General features: G+C 40.3%; 1 protein-coding gene and 1 pseudogene across 2 annotated transcripts in view; one reads left to right on the top strand and one right to left on the bottom strand.

The window, feature by feature from the left end:
• The window catches only part of NRG1 (neuregulin 1), a gene marked incomplete at both ends in the record, with an annotated part of 1,012,685 nt that overhangs the window by 364,412 nt on the left and 630,619 nt on the right, over positions 1–17,654 (bottom strand). The gene's annotated exons all lie outside the window — the stretch shown is intronic.
• LOC309977497 (ribonuclease H1-like) lies at positions 14,375–15,111 on the top strand (annotated as a pseudogene). Its single transcript has one exon. The product of its transcript is annotated as a ribonuclease H1-like (transcript).

The raw sequence follows: 17,654 nt of genomic DNA, 5'->3' as shown, positions 1-17,654 counted from the left end.
GTCCCACATGCTGTGGAGCAACTAAGCCCACGTGCCACAACTACTGAGCCTGCACTCTAGAGCCCGCGAGCCACAACTACTGAGTCTGTGTGCTGCAACTACTGAACCCTGTGCGCCTAGAGCCCATGCTCCGCAACAAGAGAAGCCACTGCAATGAGAAGCCAGCACACCGCAACGAAGAGTAGCCCCTGCTCGCCGCAACTAGAGAAAGCCCACATGCAGCAACGAAGACCCAACATAGCCAAAAATTAAAAAAAAAAAAAAAAAGAGGCAGTTCAAAGGAAAGAAGATACATTTCACTGTTAAACATGTGAAAAGAAGCTTGAAATCAGTCACAGCAAGAGGAATACAAATTGAAATGTTTGTGAGATGCCACTTCTCACTTAGTTGGTCAAATAATAAAAGTTTGGTGGGCTTCCCTGGTGGCGCAGTGGTTGAGAGTCTGCCTGCCGATGCAGGGGACACGGGTTCGTGCCCCGGTCCAGGAAGATCCCACATGCCGCGGAGCAGCTAGGCCCGTGAGCCATGGCCGCTGAGCCTGCGCGTCCGGAGCCTGTGTCCGCAACGGGAGAGGCCACAACAGTGAGAGGCCCGCGTACCGCAAAAAAAAAAAAAAAAAAAAAAAAAAAAAAATTTGGTAACACACAATGCAGGAACAGGCATTCTCATACATTACTGGTTAGAGTAAAACTTGGTAAGTCTAAGGAGGGCAATTTAGCCTTATCTATCAAATTTTTAAATGCAGACTTACACCTCACAATTCCAATTCTGAGAAGTTCCATAGGTATGCTAACCCACATTAAAAAAAAAAAAAAAAGGTTACAAGTACAAGGATATTCATTGCAAATTGTTTGTACTAGGAGAAGTTGAAACCACTCAGATAGCTACCAAAACAATACAATAAAATACAGCACACCCAAACATGAAAATATCGAAATACTGTGCACTAAAAATAATAAAAAAAACTATGTATGTGTGATTTGGAACCATCTCCAAAATGTTTTGTTAAGTGAAAAAAAGCAGGATGTAGAAGTATGAACTTAGTGTCTTTTTAAATTTTATCTTTTATCTTGCACATGCATAGATTATCTCGGGAAAGATATAAAAACTGGAAAGGAATAAGCACAATTTGGTATATACATATAGGTATTATATATATATATAAACTGGAAAGGAATAGGCACAATTTGGTATATATATATATTTTTCCCTCCCTTTTAAAGGCTAAATAATATTCCACACACACACAATGGAATATTATTTAGCCTTTAAAAAGGAGGAAATCCTGATATACCCTACAACACGGAGAAACCTTGAGGACATTATGCTAAATAAAATAAGGCAGTCACAAAAAGACGAATAATGTATGATTCCACTTATATAAGATACTCAGAGTGGTCAAAAATCATAGAGACAGGAAGTAGAATGGTGGTTTCCAGGGGTTGGGGGTGGAGAAGGGGAACGGGTCATTCTTGTTAATGGGGATAGAATTTGAGTTTTATAAGACGAAAGAACAATGGAGATGGATGGTGGGGATGCTTCAAAGCATTATGAATATATTTAATGCCACTGAACTGTCCTGAAAACAGGTTAGATAGTAAATTTTATGTTATGTTATTTTACACAATAAAAAGTTTAGAAAAAAACCTGGAAGGGAACCAGGTGCTTAAGGAAAGGATGAGAGGAGACTTTTCATAGTATGTTTTCTTGGGCTTTTGTACAAATTGCATGAATTAACTATTTTTTGTTTGAAAGTTTATTTTTTTCAATCAATCAATCTATGCACACATATAGGTATACATGTGTATTGTATGATCATTACTGCATTTTAAAAACAACATCACCAACAAAAAAGACCAGTCAGAAGTACGCCAAAGTGATAACAGCACTATAGGTGCTATTGGCTGGTGGGACTATAGGTCCTTCTTTTTGTTCCATTTTTTTTTTAAATTTACATTTACAGTGAAATTCACCATTTTTGGTGTGCAGTTCTGCAAGATTAACGTGTACAGCTGTGTAACTTTCAAAATCAAAATATAGAAAAGTTCCATAACTCTCTATAGTTTCCTTATTCCCTTTTGTGGTCACCTCACCCCAGTCCCTGGCAATCATTGATCTATGTTCTGCTATAGTTTATTTTTTGTCTTTTTTTATAACTGAATTCTACATTTGGGACTCATTTGAAGGGCTTGGGGAAAGAGAGACAAAGATGAACAGAGACAGAGAGACAGAGAAGGAGATCTTTTTTTATCATTTGCTAAAATGTTCTTTGCTAATCTTGTTCCAATAAAGGTCTATCTGGCTAGTGGGAAAGCTACGTTAGCAACGAAGTTGAGTTATTTATCATAAAATTTATCCATCTATGAAAAGACTCCAGGACTACGGACTTGGAGCCTAGAGCTCCCATTAGAGAAATTACACCAGTTTTCTAAGTTTTATAACCATATGTAAGTAAATCTCTTCAGAGTGGAAGGAAATTCTTCAGGGGATGAGTTACAAGAAGCCCTTGTGTTTGTGTGCTGATCGATGCATTTTGGGTCACTTACACAGCCATTATTTCAAAGGATGCCCATAGCAATGCAGGGAGGCGGGGAGAACGGGAGACCTGAGAAGTTGGTTGTTGACCTGAATATCATCTCCACTGTTCTTTTTTTAAAACTTTTTATTTTATATTGGAGTAGAGTTGATTAACAATGTTGTGTTAGTTTCAGGTGTACAGCAGAGGGATTCAGTTATACATATACATGTAACTCTTCTTTTTCAAAATCTTTTCCCATTTAGGTTATAACATAATATTGAGTGAAGTTAAGTCAGGCAGAGAAAGAGAAACATCGTATGATATTGCTTATATGCAGAAGCTAAAAAGAAATGATACTTTTTTACAAAACAGTTTTGACAAATAAGTTGTAAATGAACTTACTTACAAACAGAAACAGACTCACAGACTTAGAGAACAAACTTATGGTTACAGGGTCGGCGATGGAGGACAGGGAAGGATGGTGGTGGGGGGGATAGCTAGGGAGTTTGGGACGGACATGTACACACTGCTATATTTAAAATAGATACCCAACAAGGACCTACTATATAGCACAGGGAGCTCTGCTCAACGTCATCTCCATTGTTCTTAACCAAGCATCGCTTGTCAGCTTGTAATGAGACTTTGAGAAGACATTTTTACAATATGGAAAAAGTGTGAAGAGTCAGACGATGAGGCATATGTTTATGACAGGCCGAGAGGAATACAAACAATCAGGATTCACTCAGACTAATGGACTGAAGTCCCAACAGCGTGGGCAGAGTTAATTGCACACCCACCGTGTGAGAGGACGGGCGGGGGCTCATGGGGTCCTTGATTGGGCTAATGAGAGCCCCTCTGCTCTGGTCGAAGACCTGCCGGGCTTCCTCCTCTGGAAAGCAGGGCTTTGAGTGCTCCGGACGTCCTCATGAGCAACCGTTACACATGAAGTGCCTTTGCTGTCTTAGAAAAGAGTTAAATTTGTTCTACCATCATTTCTTTTTTTTTTTATTGAGGTAGAGCTGCTTTACGATATTGTGCTAGTTTCCACTGCACAGCGACGTGAATCAGCTATATGCATACATATATCCCCTCTTTTTGGGATTTCCTTCCCATTAAGGTCACCACAGAGCATTGAGTAGAGTTCCCTGTGCTATACAGCAGGTTCTCATTAGTTATCTATTTTATACATAGTAGTGTATATATGTCAATCCCCATCTCCCAATTCATCCTGCCCTCCCCTTCCCCATCTTGGTATCCATACGTTTGTTCTCTACATCTGTGTCTCTATTTCTGCTTTGCAAATAGGTTCATCTGTACCATTCTTCTAGATTCCATCATTTCTGATTTTTCACTAGATCTTCCATGACATCTGTACCACTTCTGCTTCACAGACTGCATCTTTTCAAGTATTTTGCAAGATCCTTTGCTTTGTAATCTGAGAGTGTTTACTTGGCACGAGATTGTGAAAACTTCCACTATTCTTTAGGAGAGACTCTTTACTTGAGATTTCTCTTGGCAGAAAAGGAAACTTAAAAGATCGTGCTTGTCCCAGTAGCTCATGGTACACCCAGAATGTATTTCACAGACACAGTGCAGTATCATAACCATACAAAGAGCATTAGAGCCAAAGTACCACAAAGTGCATTGCAAAATATTAGATAATGACATCTCATGCCTAAAGCCTTAAAAAAATAAAGCAATAAAAACCTACTTGGATGAATAACACTTCTTCACGACATTGCATGTTTTGTGCATATCATGAATGTAGAAACTGTAAAAAGTTATCTGTGCTGCTGAGTAAATATTATTCAGTAAATATTTACTGGGTGGTATTTATTATGTGCTGAATAGCAATAGACACAACAAACGCGATGTCTACTTTCCCAGAGTTTATAATCCATCAGGGAGTCAGATATTAATCAAATACTCAAGTAATTACGTAATAACAATTATGATGAGGGCTATGACACACAGGGAGCTGTAAGAACCATATGTTAGTGATGGTTTTGTAGGTCAAAATGACATAATACCAGCAATTCAATATAGTTCGATCTATAGTGGGTTAGAATGGGGACTTGAACCAAATCAGGAGGGGGATTTTCGCCAGGGCAGACATCCCCAAGAAAGTGATATTTGAGCTGGTTGATATCTGGAGGGTGAGTGGGAGGTAGCTTTGTGATGGGACATAGGACGCCTCTTAGGCACAGAAAGCAGCCTGAGTGAAGGGAGGGAAGGGCTTAGAGAGGGAAGCAGGGCAGCAGGAATGGAGCACAGACTGAGAGGAAGGGCAGCTTGCGATGGAGCTGGAGAATTAGGTATTGGCAAGACCATGCAGGGCCTTGAAGGCTATGTTAAGATTTTGAGTTTGGATTTTACCCCAAGACCAGTGGAAACCCATTTAAGGGTTGTGAGCCCTGAAAGAGGAGGGATGTGGCAACTATCTCAGGGTCCCTAAGGCTACTTAAGGAGAAGTCTGGAATCACTTAGGTAAAGCAGCCAAGTCAGTCAAGACAAACGTTGGGGCCAGAGCTGGACCAAAAGGAGGGACAGACAACCGGACGGTTTTGGAGGATGTTCATCAGTAAGAGATGGATCAATATCACTGGGCCTGCAATGGGATGAGAAACTAACATTACAAGGAGAATTTTCACGGAATGTGCTGTATGTGGCTGTGAGGGATGAAGGCTCGGTACCGCTACACCATATGTGAGCACAATAACACACGTGTTGCTTACTGCACAGCCCATTATGTAAGTGGCTTCTGGGTACATGCAGCCCTTCTGCTTGGATCGATGGGATATTCAAGTTCAAGGTCAGAGAAGACTCGGGCCACCACTGGTCACCCTTCTCCACCTCCTCCCTCATTAAACCCGGCCCCTCTGCTTAAGAAATGCCAAACACATTTCAAAAACAGCATTCCAAAATGGTACCGTGCCACCTGCCCATTCAGGGTATGCACCAGTCTCTCCAAAATAAGGGTACGTGAGTGGCAGTAAGTCCTTAACTCCTTGGCAATGGCGGAGAAGAGGAAGGTCAATCAGATTTTACGTCTGAAGAGCCCCATACAATACAGCATGTTTTTATGTACACAAGCTTTGCCCTAACCCTACGTATGCAATAGTCTATGGAATCCATAAGGACCTTGAAACTCAGGGCAGTTGAAGTCATTTTTTTAAGGCCATACAGCTGGTGGCAGAGCTAAGACCAAATCTGGGACTCTCTGAAGTTTGGTGCTTTTAGTTCTTGCATATGTCACAGAGGTGCCAAGAGCCAGCTTTACGCCCCAGTCATCAGTCAAACCCCCATGTTTCTGGCATGTAGGCTTTGTTTTCTATTCCAACCATCTGGAACTGAAGGCAGGCTGATCATATCATTAACTGCTGAGTCCTTGGGTATGGTTGAGGGAACCCAGGGGTACTGTCAGGAGAGGACCTGGGCCTTGCTGCGGGCAAACAACAGAACGTCAGTCAGCACAAAGGAACACACTGGTTTAGGTTTTGTAGGGCGTGAGCTGCATATCATTTCAAGAACTATGAAGAAGAAGGCAAAATTATAAATACAAATTATGAGGGACTAGAGTGCATACTTATTTAAAATAATAAAAGAAAATCCACCAATTACAAAATCTAAAAATCTGACAAAACCACACACATGATAAAATTCACAAAAACAGTGAACTGCCTGATACACATTTATATTGTTCTCCCTTTTTTCTCCCTGAATATTTTTTGATTCTCTCTTTACCTGACAATAATTTTGTAATATTTTTTTCTATAGGGAAAAATGAGAGTCAGTCTTTAACATGATTGATTTAAATTTGTTTTTCTTTATTATTAATAATTAAATGAGCTTCTTTCAACTTCACAACTTATTTTGACAATGCCCTATAAATTTTTAGGGTTGTCAAATTTCAGAAAACCTCTATTATATTTTCTTCCTATATTACTTGTTACAGACACTCACAGTTTATGGCACTATTACAGGTTTGTGCCCTACAAGCATCAAATTCTGATGAATTTAATCTCTTGCAATTCCCATTGCAAAAGAACAAACCAATTTGGTGAATGTATAATTGCATTCACTGACTTATTATGGATATTCTTGACAGAATAGAATTTCCATTTTGACTAGATATCCATGGAACTGAATCCTCTGGTCGTAATTCCACACGTCAGATGTCTGGTAGAATTTTCCACGGGCTAGCTTCTGGCTCCATACATTTCACGACTTGTCCTGTCATGGTTCACATCCCACTGTTGCTTGGCACACAAGGACACATTCATTCACAATACAATCTCTGGCCTTGCATCTTCTTGACATGATGCCATGTGAGTCAGCACAGTGGGTTTTAGCATATTTCTGGAAGCATTTCCTACTCTGAGATACCTTGAAATAGTAGACATCACACTAAGCACCAAATAAATGTATCTCCAACTCAATTTTCCCTCAGTTGCATTCCAAAATGCCCAGGGCCCTTCCAACTCCACCTACACATAGGAGAATATTTTGGAGGGAAAATCAGAATGGAAAGAGACCGTGGTCTTAATGAATTGTAGTTTAATGGCATTATCTTGCAAATTTTACATAACTGTGTAACCATGTGAACACACGGCTAGGACTCCTTGCCTTGGATTCCTGGAAAAGGCCATGTAAGGGAGGATTCTGTAGTTTAGACTTCATTGGCTTCATGGTAAATCCTCAGAGCACAAGGACCTCTGTCCTTCTAGGTTAATCTGTGATAGGGCAATACTAATCCACGCATAGGAATATAAAAATTCTTGAAAATTAAAAAATATATATACTACTAATTGTCAAGAAGTTGACAACCTAAGGTCCCTGGCATAGGTGATAATTTTCAATGTTAAGTTTCAATGTAAATTGAATGTAATTTTCAATGTAAGTTTCAATGTAAATTTCAATGTAAGTTTCAATGTAAGTTTCCATCAGCCTCCAAGGGTGAATGAATCACGATGACATGGTTTCCTTACCTAGTTATATACCCGTTTCCATCTCTTATTTTATCTTCGTACCGGGCTACAAGGTAAGCACTATGATCCCCGTTTTACAGATAATGAACCTGAGTATCTTAGACGCTTAGGTAGGCTCATCCTGTTTGTAAATATTTTCTTAATTCATCTTCCACCCACCAGACTCTCCAGCAAGGCAAGTGAAAAGAGGGCTGTTTACCCTCCTTGAAATCTTATATCAATAGTTCCTTCAGCCTAGAAACAACAGGAAGCCCATCTCACCTCTGCCCTCTGCCCCAGTGATTTCTTAGATTTTGTGAAACTGAAATATGCTGATATTCTCTCTCTTTTTTAAACAGAAGATGGGGACTCTCTCCTTCACTCAGTCTTTAATTGTTTGATATTGGGGTTCTGTCCTTGGTCCTCTTCTAATTTTATTTAATTATTTTTATATTGAAGCATAGTTGATTTACAATATTACATTAGTTTCAGTGTACAGCATAGTGACTCATTATTTTTACAGATTATACTCCACTAAAAGTTATTACCAGATAATGGTTATAATTTCCTGTACTGTACAATATATCCTTGGTGCTTATCTATTTTATACATAGTAGTTTGTATCTCTTAATCCCATACCCCTAATATTCCCCTCCCCACTTCCCTCTCCTCTTTGGTAACCACTAGTTTGTTTTCTCTATTTGTGAGTCTGTTTCTGTTTTGCATATATATATTCAACTGTATTATTTTTTAGATTCCACATAAAAGTGATATCATACAGTATTTGTTTTTCTCTGACATTTCACTAAGCATAATTTCTCCAGGTCCATCCATGTTGCTGCCAATGGCCAAACATCATTCTTTTTTATGGCTGAGTAGCATATATAAACCACATCTTCTTTATCCATTCATCTGTTGACGGACACTTAGGTTGTTTCCATGTCTTGGCTACTGTAAATAGTGCTGCTATGAACGAACATTGGGGTGAATGTATCTTTTTGAATTAGTGTTTTTGTTTTTCAGATATGTATCCAGGAGTGGAATTGCTGGATCATGTGGTAGTTCTATTTTTAGCTTTTTGAGGAACTCTGCCGCTGTTCTCCATAGTGGCTGCACTAAGTTACATTCCCACCCACAGTGTGGGAGGGTTCCCTTCTCTCCACACCCTCTCCAGCATATGTTATTTGTAGACTTTTTGATGACGGCCATTCTGACCGGTGTGAGGTGATACCTCATTGTTGTTTTGAGGCCCTCTTCTGACTTTAAACACTCTCCCTGGGTGACCTCATTAATTCCCAAGGCTTTAGAAACCACCTATATGTTCATATATCCCAAATTTATGCCTCTACTGTTAGACCTCTGTTCTGCAGCTACCTATGAATACCTTTAGGATGATCTCTGCAAAATGGAGCATCCATGAGATTTTGAGATTTATCTCCTGCCGGGTTCTTCTTAATTCACTCTACTCCTGTTATGCCAACCTTCTTTAGTATCTTGTAGATAGTTCCTTTCCAGTTCAGATCTTCACTTGGTATTTCTTCTTCCTTAAACGCTTTTCCACACCTTCCTCATTCATTTGTCCCTTAATACTCAGATCAAATGTGACTTCTACGGGAACACTGTCTCTGACTTCTCTCCCAGAGACAGAGTGGGGAGCTGCTCCCATGATTTTTCTTAAGTGTCATTCCATCAGTGAGTATTATTTTGGGCTGCAATGGTCACAGATCCAACCACAGTGGCTTAAATGCACAAAGGTTTATTCTCCCATGTAAAAGAAGTCAGCTGGAGGCTGTCTGGGGCTGATATCCGGGTTCCACAATCACGAGAATCCTGACCTCCTAGTATTCTCAAGGTTACTTCATAATCCAGAATTGCTGCTGTCGCTCCAGCTGTTTCATTAGCCTTCTTGGAAGGGAGGAAAGCTAAAAGGATCCTTCTTCTGGCTTAGTCATTTCCTTTTAAGGAGTCCTCTTGGAAATTTCACTGAATACTTACTTATGCTTGTATCTCATTGGCCAGAACTCAGTCATAGAGCCACATCTAGCTACAGGAGGGGCTGGAAGTTTTGGTTTTCTAATCGAGTACAATTAAAGGTTCTGTTTCTAACGAAAACTGGGGAGATGTTATGCTGGGGTAGGTAACTGGCAGTCTGCCACACCTTTCTGTGTACACATCACACCTCTTTTTAAATTATCTGTTTAATTTTCTGAATCTCCCACTCGGCTGAAAGCTCCAAGGAAGGGGATGTGTTTTATCCATTTTTCTATTCCCAACGCCTGGCACAGTGGCTGCCAACTAATAGGTCCTTAATAACAATTTAGTAAATAGATGAACTAGTTGTGAGAAAACTATTATTGTTATTAAGCGAATTAACATATTCTAGAAGGCGCTAGGAAGAAAGAGACTCTCTGCCTTGTAGAAAGGAGAAAGAGGAGGAAGGGCACAAACGGCCACACCATTACGTAATCATGTCAAATTAGATCTTGGTTTATAAAAGCAGGACATGCTGGAAAAAGACCTTCTGTTGAGTGAACTCAATAAAAGGGAAATGAATCTTCAAACATACGTTAACTCATGTCTATTTATGGTGAAGACAGAAAGTGAGTGGAAGACGATATATTATGGACATTCTTGAATGTTCATCACTGGTTTAAAACGTTAGCATTTCATTTTCAGCTGGCGTTATTTTCTCTCTTGCTCTCCTGTCTTGTTTTAAATACTTTGTTGTGCTCATAGTTTGGGATGATGTATTCTGAGGAGTTTTATAAATCATTTATTTTCTGTCTCACTTATTTCTTCTCTTCTGACAAGTTGTAACTAATGCTCTGGTCCAGGACACAGAACAATGCAATTTCTATCCTCTGGCTGCATGGAAGCAAGTTCACAAGGCTTGGACTGGAGCTCAGTTGCCCCAATGAGCACCGTCATCGTGCTTCTCTTCCTCCTAAGCCAGCTTCACTAAACTGAGAGACCCTGCCATGATTTTAAACCAGAGTCATAAAAACCAGCATTGAATATTCCTGTGAGAGCACTGCAGACTCCAAGAATACATATTTACATGTTGACTTAATCTATTGGATGTTAGCTCTTTTCACCAAGAGACCTCCCCTTGCAATTTTCAAGGCCTCCTAATATCTTAATAGTTCTCTCTTCAAAAAACTGTTTCTCTTAGATATTGAAAGTGTGTGCTCCTGTGACGGTTATAATCTCTTCATTTTAGAATGCATTCTGCCCCACAATGAAATGAAGGAAACGACTTTACTGTCTAATTATTTCCTGTGAGGTGCATTTTCCCAGCTAGACTCCAAATTCCTTGAATTTCAGGGTGATGTTTCATGATTTTATATAGCCTGACAATAATGTTGACTACACAGTCAACATCCAATTGCTACTTGTGTTTTGAACCAAGGGTTGTAAAATGAGGATTATGAGGGATGTAACTTATGGTGAACATTTAAACATTTCTCTTCACGTATTTGAATGCAATATACAATCTTCCCCTTCATGTCTTTCACCAACTGATAAAGCAAGCATTTCTGAAGTGCCCACCAACTCTCAGCATTGCGCTTGGACAGCCTGGATTCACACAGGAGTCAGGCACTGCCTGGGAGGGACCAGACTGTATTCCACTTCTAAGGTCCTGTTTTCTCCTACTAATCATAATCTCCTCGGCATCTCTTACACACACACACACACACACACACACATCCCTTGTCTCTGCCTTCCTTTGAACAGATACCTTCTACACCTTCATCTGGAAGACCATTAACCCTTTGCTGAGTTCACCGAACTTCCCTCTCTAGACTATTTTGTGATCACCCAAGTCCACTGTAGGAACAAAGAAAATATGGAAAAATACAAAGGTTGAAATAAAACAACCTATAAAGACACAACCAAGAGGCAGAAAAACCTCTTTTTTGCTAAGCGTTTTGTGAATCTGTTTCTTTCTCCTCTGCCTTCCCTCCCTCCCTCCTTCCCTCCCTCCCTCCCTCCTTCCCTCCCTCCCTCCCTTCCTTCCTTCCTCCTCCTTCCCTGTTTCCTTTTGGGAGGGTGAAACACTAGTTTATATGATTTGCCCTTTTACAATGGGGATGTTCTATTAAGTCATTATTGTTTTATAAGACCTTTTAATATATACCTTTTATATTTATGGCAAATATCACCTCCTTTGCTACCTGACTTATAATTTTATAATGTATTTTAACATAAACCTTTAAATTTTTAAAAAATAAATCAAGTCAAGGCTTCCCTGGTGGCGCAGTGGTTGAGAGTCCGCCTGCCAATGCGGGGGACGCAGGTTCGTGCCCCGGTCCGGGAGGATCCCACGTGCCGCGGAGCGGCTGGGCCCGTGAGCCATGGCTACTGAGCCTGCGCGTCCGGAGTCTGTGCTCCGCAACGGGAGAGGCCACAGCAGTGAGAGGTCCGCGTACCGCAAAATAAATAAATAAAGTCAATCATCCTTTTATTTTAAAAATTTTGTCTTCAATTTATGCTTAGAAAGGGTTTTCCTATTCAAGATCAGATAAATAAGTACACAGTTTTCTATAGTTTCTTTATCTTTTAAATTATTAGATTAAATCCATCTCCCTACCCTCTGTCTCCAGGCAACAACTGAAGACAGCTTTCTGCATAGACTAGTTTGCCTTCTTTGGAATTTTAGATAAATGAATTATACAATATGCACTCCTATTTGGTCTTCTTTCACTCAGCATAATTATTTTGTATCATTCATGTTGTAGCATTATGTCAACAGTTGATTCCTTTTAGTACTGTTGTAATAAATAATGTAATTATAATGTAATAATAATGTAATTAGTATTGTATGTACATGACACAATTTGTTTATACAATCATCTCCTGAGGGACATCTGGGATGTTTCCAATTGTGGCCATTTAAAAATAAAGCTGTTATGAATATTTGTGTACAACTCTTTGTGCGGACATATGCTTTCATTTCTCTTAATTAAATACTGAGGAATGGAATGGCTGGGTTATATGGGAAGTATATGTTTAACTTATCAAGACGGCTGCCTAAATGTTTTCCTAAGTGGTTGTACCATTTTATGCTCCTGCCAGCAGTGAATGAGGATTCCACTTTCCCTGTATCCTTTCTAACACTTACTATAGTCAGTCGTTTAAATTTTAGCCATTCTAATTAGGTATTTAGGATGATCTTATTTTGATTTTAATTTTAATTTCCCTAATCACAAGTGCTGTTTGGCATGTTTTTACGTGCTTTTAGCTATTCATATATTTTTGATGTACCCATTTTTATTGGGCATTTTGTTTTCTTTTTATTGATTATTATAATAAGTAAATTATTACTTTATTATTATAATAAATTATAATTGTCAAATAATATCATTATAACTGTAACATTACAGCTTTATAATTATAAATTTATTATAGTTTTATTACATATACAATTATTTTACATTAAAAATCATTTTATTTAATTGTACTCTTAATTATTACTTTCTTTTAATTATAAGTACAAATTTAGTATAACTTTATCATTACAATAATTGTTAATGATTGGTAGCTTGGACGTTTGAATCTATTTCATTGGTCTATGTTTTGCTCTATCATGCTATTTTACTTCCTGTAGCTTTATATTATTTTTTCATGTATAGCACTACAAGTTTTGTATTCTTTTTAAATTTTATTTATTTATTTATTATTTATTTTTGGCTGCATTGGGTCTTCATCACTGTGTGAGGGCTTTTCTCCAGTTGCGGCACGCAGGCTTCTCATTGCGGTGGCTTCTCTTGTTGCGGAGCACAGGCTCTAGGAGCGTGGGCTTCAGTAGTTGTAGCACGCGGGCTCAGTAGTTATGGCTCACGGGTTCTAGAGCGCAGGCTCAGTAGTTGTGGCGCACGGGCTTAGTCACTCCGTGGCATGTGGGATCTTCCTGGACCCGGGCTCGAACCCGTGTCCCCTGCATTGGCAGGCAGATTCTTAACCACTGCACCACCAGGGAAGCCCGAGTTTTTTATTCTTAACTATCATTTTTTTTGGTGAGAGGAGGACCAGGCTATCCTAATCTGTTTATTTCAGAAATTGGTAAAATTTTAAGCAACTCTTTTTCTAAAAATCAGCATTGAGCTATATTTTTTGTAATTTTGGAAGAAATGAGATGTTTTCATTATTAGGTGCTCCTGTCCATTAAAATGGCTCCTTTCTTCACTCGTTCAACAGTTTGGATTTGTTTGATTTCTCGCCATTTCCTAGTAAAGCTAGAAAACTTGAGCTCTTTAAGGCTTTAGGACTTCCCATTAGCTTGTCCAGTGTCAGCCAACAAGAATCACACAGTTTTAGAGGTTGAAGCTGGAAGACACTGCAGATCATCGTGTCCAATATCCACACTGGCCTATGAGAAAATAAAGCCCGAAGAACTGAAGCACTTCCTTTATATCTGGAGTATGTTATGTCTCAGTGGTGATCCCTGATTATTACTTTGGTGTCCCTTCTATTATATCACTCTATCTCTCTTATATCTGTTTCCTAAAATTGGCCTCTGTTTTGCTAAGGCCAGTGACCTTGACATGCACTGTATACCCCAAGTTCACTGTGGTAAAAATACCACCTTCCCACAAGTCATGATATATGTGAGGGCAATCTACTTGTCCAGTGTCACGGTAGCAAGACAGGTAGCTCATGTTAATGTAAAGAGGATGTTGCCTAGTGATAGGAATCATGGGCTTCCTGGCCTGGGTGGGTAGGAGTGGGGGACCCTCAGATGGAGAGATGGAAGCTTTAAGGCACTTCTGTAAGCTGGTCTTGCTACAGGGTGGAATTATAAGATGTAAAGTGGGTTTCTTTATCATCTTGGAAACATTTTTCAAAGACACCGAGGCAACCACAGAGGGGAGATTGCAGGCTTTTCTAAATGACTAGACCTTACTCGTTTAGTAGAGTGGATCTTCACCTTTTATGGGTCAAAGGACCCTTAGAGAATCCAGTAAAAAAAAAAAAATCCACTTTCCATAAAAAGGCACACACATTTCATACAAACCCTGATGGTTCAGAAGGGCAGAAAAATAAACGCGTGCAAGAATCACTAGTGAAAGCAAACAGGTGACTTTGTGAGCCCTTGGATGAAGGTGAAGGTGAAAACGCAGAGCTGTGTGCAAAGCATGCTGCCTTCAGTGAGCAAAGACACATTTTCTTAGATGGGGGAATCTGTCATCATCTACAAAGACGGCTGCTGCTCCAGTAATGGGCGGAGGGGGGCTCGAGCAGGAATCGGTGTTTACTGGGGGCCAGGCCATCCTTTAAATGTAGGAATTAGATTCCCTGGGTGACAAACAAACCAAAGAGCAGATTCATGCAGCCTGCAGAGCCATCGAACAAGCGAAGGCTCAGAACATCAGTAAGTTGGTTCTCTACACGGACAGCATGTTTACTATCAATGGCATCACTAATTGGGTGTAAGGCTGGAAGAAGAATGGATGCAGGACAAGCACAGGGAAGGAGGTGATCAACAAAGAGGACTTCGTGGAACTGGACAGGCTTGTCCAGGGCATGGACATTCAGTGGATGCATGTTCCTGGACATTCGGGATTTATAGGCAATGAAGAAGCTGACGGATTAGCAAGACAAGGTGCGAAGCAACCTGAAGACTGACCAGGTCCTTTAATTCTTGGAAACACTTGAGCCAGTGGCTGTCTGTCACCTTTACTTACTGGTGTGAAAAATAAAACTCTAGGCTGGACCACTGCAGTTGATGGGCAAAACAAAACAAAACAAAACAAGCCATCTATGGGTTTCACAAGCCCTGCCGCAACTCTTCCCAAGGGTTTCATGTTCTCTTAGTTAAGAATTCCTGGGGAAGAAGGAAGTAGTCTGTTAACTATTTTAGCATCATCAGGTAAGGAAAGAGAGAAGAAATAAATTATGTGTATGTGTGAATGTGAGCATGGGAAGTCTAACCTGGGATGCATTAATCAATATAAAATGATTTTTCTAAAAATCTGAGTGAACATGTCCCAGGATCAAAAGAAAAACTTATTTTTTACACTCCTGGAAACAGAGCTCAGGGTACGTCAATTTACTAAGAGTGGACGTGCGACCACGAAATGGGAGGAGGGAACTGAGACAGTAAGAGGTTAAACATTCTCTTTGAACACAAACAACATTGATTCAATAAATATTTACTGAGCATCTGCTAAGGAAAAGGTACAGTGCTGAGTGGTGAGGACAGAGTGCTTATCTAGAAAGATGTGGTCACTGCCCTCAAGGAAGACACACACGATAAAATCAAAGCGGCCCTAACAGTTATTTATTATAATACAGTGCTATATTAGTTCTATTACTATATAGCATACTAAGACACAATTTAAATAGTCATTAGTGTTTCTTATTTTGCAGATGAGGAAACAGTGGCCTAGAAAGGGTAAATACTCTTACATCCAGGATTAGAACCCAAGTCTCCTTCTCAGACTTTTTTTTTTTTTTGGCGGTACGCGGGCCTCTCACTGTTGTGGCCTCTCCCGTTGCAGAGCACAGGCTCCAGACGCGCAGGCTCAGCGGCCATGGCTCACGGGCCCAGCCGCTCCGCAGCATGTGGGATCTTCCCAGACCGGGGCACGAACCCGTGTCCCCTGCATCGGCAGGCGGACTCTCAACCACTGTGCCACCAGGGAAGCCCCTGTGTGAAACTTTTGAAAATTGTAAAGCAGTGTAGAATTTAAGGAATGTTTCATTCAATAATTCTTTTAAAAAAAGAAAGACATCTGTTTATCACATCCATTTTGAAAGGAGATGGGCATCTTGAGAGCCTCAATCCTGTCACTGCAAGGAGATGAGTCCTGGGAAGGAGGAGAATCAGAAAGGAAATGGCTGAGGAGGAAAGCCAACATGGACCAGCAGCCCTGGTGGAGCTTGTGACCAGCAGCTACCACCCGGTCAGTCCATGGGTCACCAAAGACCACCAGTTAGAGCTTCACGTGAGACTGGCAGCTGCACACCTCCAGGGCTTACCTGTCTATTCCTTCGCTACCTCCAAACACCGCTTATTTCACATAGAAAGAGCACTTCACTCATATAACCATCGCATATGTATCTTACAGGAAACCTAGGGCCTCTCTTTCTCGTATTTTTTAGTACCTTGTCCTACCCCTCACTTCTAGCCCTCGTTATCTAGAAATATTCCGTGAAGTTTCCAAAAGAAGTGCAAGGAGACATTAAAAAAAAAAAAAAAGAGGATAAGGAACTATCCCTTTATGCATACCATGTGTGTGGTACCTCAAAGACTCTTCAGAGTGGACCAGTTCTCCTATTTATTTTTTTCTTTTCAGTCTGTACAAACAGTCCCCTATTATAAATTAGGAATGTCTGGTATCATAATCTGGAGAAAAAATTGTTTAGAAAATGTAGTCGTAAGTTCGATGATTTTCCATAAAGACAGATTATTAAGGGGCAGTGAGAAATTTGCATGTCCATGTTGCCTGCCAAGATATGTCCTGTCCCTAGGGAGGCAGAGCCATTAAAAGATGAAACACAGAAGTAAATCAATGGGATTCCGATTCACAACGTATCTTTAAAATAGAATGCCTAAAGGTATCTTGATGGTACTTTATAAATATCATCAATATAAAAGGGAGCTAATGGGTATTTTTCAACTGGGGGAATTCAGAACAGGGAATATCAATACCTTTTACGCTTACTTGGTTCACTCACTAACTCATATATCCTACACAGCGTCATTTAACACCTACTAAATGCACTTTGCTGGGATACAAAGATGCATAAGATTTGGACCTTGCTCCAAACAAAAGTCTGGTGGCCTTTTTTTTTTTTTTTTTTGTGGTACGCGGGCCTCTCACCGCTGCGGCCTCTCCCCCTGCGGAGCACAGGCTCCGGACGCGCAGGCCAGCGGCCATGGCCCACGGGCCCAGCCGCTCCGCGGCATGCGGGATCCTCCCGGACCGGGGCACGAACCCGCGTCCCCTGCATCGGCAGGCGGACTCTCAACCACTGCGCCACCAGGGAAGCCCTGGTGGCCTTTTTTGAACCATTATTTTTCCCTTCCCAATCCCCCCAAGTTAGCCATCTTTGGAAAACAGAAGTAGTACAACATATGAACTGGATATATTTAAAACGTGACTATTAAAATACTTGTTTTACCTTGGAGTGCACAGTCCCATAAAAGGTATGTTATAGACAGT

Source organism: Leucopleurus acutus, assembly GCF_964270905.1.
Source record: "Leucopleurus acutus genome assembly, chromosome: 21".
NCBI classification, from domain to species: Eukaryota; Metazoa; Chordata; class Mammalia; order Artiodactyla; family Delphinidae; genus Leucopleurus; species Leucopleurus acutus.
The sequence above is the reverse complement of the archived record's forward strand: the minus strand, read 5'-3'. Positions and strand labels throughout refer to the sequence as shown.